Raw genomic sequence first — 2,047 nt, forward strand, 5'->3', positions numbered from 1 at the left:
CAATAAAAGAGACTCATCTTGCCATTTGTTTTTTTTTTTTTTTTTCGCTGGAAAGCATTTTTCATTGATTATGTTTCCATTTAACACATAGCAATTTGTCAGTTGTTGTTCCTGATGCATTTATATCTACTTCTACCTGACTACACTGCAATTCACACTTAAGTGCTTGAAGGGGGTTCATAGAATTACTTTCAGACTATTTCTCAGATAATTCTTCTCAGATAGTATGTGGGAAAAATGAATACCTCAAGCTTTCTGTGTGAGCTTTCATTCCTCCTATTTTATCAAGATGGTCATTTTTCCTTATGTAGATGGGATTCAACAAAATATTTTCACATTTGGAGGAGAACCTTGGTGACTGAAACTTCATGGAAAGATCTCACACAACAAGAAACACCTTCACCCCAACTCGTTTATCATATCTGTGCCACTCTCTGTCTTATTTCATCATAATTTGAAATAAGCGTCACATATTTGACCTTTTCCATTGTTCTTCAACCAATCCTATCTGACAAGGATTCCATACTACACAGAAATACTCCATAAGAGGCTGGACAAGCATTATGTAGAGAGTCTATTTAATAGATTTGTTGCATCTTCTTAGTATTCTGCCAATAACAGTCTTTTGTTTGCCTCCCCACAACATTTTCTGTTTGAAGGTTCCAGATTAAGAAGTTTATTATTGCAATCCCTTGGTATTTAGTTGAATTGACAACCTTTAAATATGTATGATTTATTGTGGAACTGTAATTGAATGGATTTTTTTTAGTGCCCATATGGAGGAGAACACACTTTTTATTGTTCAGGGTCAATAGCCACTTTTTTCCCCATTGTCTACATACATGAAGAACAGCAGAGACCCCAAATACTTCCTTGGGAACCAGATATCAATTATTATGTTTCACTTAGTAACTTCCTGTCAGATAATATAAACTGTGACCTTTCTGACAGGATATAATGAATCCAGTTGCATGCTGTTTGATTAGAAGATATTTGTGAAGAATGGTGTCAAAAGCTTTCTGAAAATCTTGACACATGAAATCAACTTGAAATTCTCTGATAACAGCATTCATTATTTCTCGTGAATAGAGAACCAGTTGTGTTTCACAAGAACAATAATTTCTGAATATGCACTGGTTTTATGTCAATAGGTTATTTTCTTTGAGGTATTTCATAACATGGATGTCTCTCCCGAGAGTCATCAGGCACATTTTCTTTGGTGTTTCAGCAGATATTTGCAACTTATTTATTGAAATATTTAACTGGAGTCAGGCCAAACAAATACTACTCACCACATCTTTCATGTGAAGCCCTGTGCTGTAGGAAAATATTTGTTTGTTCCCCCTTACAAACAAAATTATTTTTTAAAGCGGAATTTTACATACTCATTTGATAGAGTGGTCCCATATTAGTCTTGTGTGATATTTATTTTATCAACACATATTAAAAGGGACAGTAAAACACAAAGAATAACCAGAACTCCAGCAGCAACAGTGCCACCCTAACCCATGCTGTTGCTCGCGCATTCCTGTTGTACTGGTTATTCTTCATGTTTTACTGCGCTGATAATTCATATCAATAAAACAAATATCACATTAGACTAATTTGAAGCCACTCTATTGAATGAACATGTAAAATTCTGCTTTAAAAATCTTTTTGTTTGTAAAGGAAAAGAAACATGCTTCTCGTGAATCCTGGGTGTTGTATAAAAGACATGATGAGCTGTATTTGTTTGGGCTGACTCCAGATATGCATTGCAAAAACGAAACTACATATATCTGTAGAAACACCAGACAAAATGTGCCTGATGACTCTTAGGAGAGACACCTTGTGTATACACAGTGTATGTCCCAAAATTATATTAAAAACTAATGTCGGTGATATGGGTGTATAATTCAGTGGATTACTTCCTTGTTTATTGGTGTCACCTGTGCAATATTCAAGTCTTCAGGCAAGGATATTTCATTGAGCAAGTAGCTGTGCTAAACTGCTGCTAAAAACAGAGCTATTTTATCAGCATAGTCAGAAATAAACCTAAATGGTATAC

This window comes from Schistocerca gregaria, chromosome 4 (genome assembly GCF_023897955.1).
Source record: "Schistocerca gregaria isolate iqSchGreg1 chromosome 4, iqSchGreg1.2, whole genome shotgun sequence".
NCBI classification, from domain to species: Eukaryota; Metazoa; Arthropoda; class Insecta; order Orthoptera; family Acrididae; genus Schistocerca; species Schistocerca gregaria.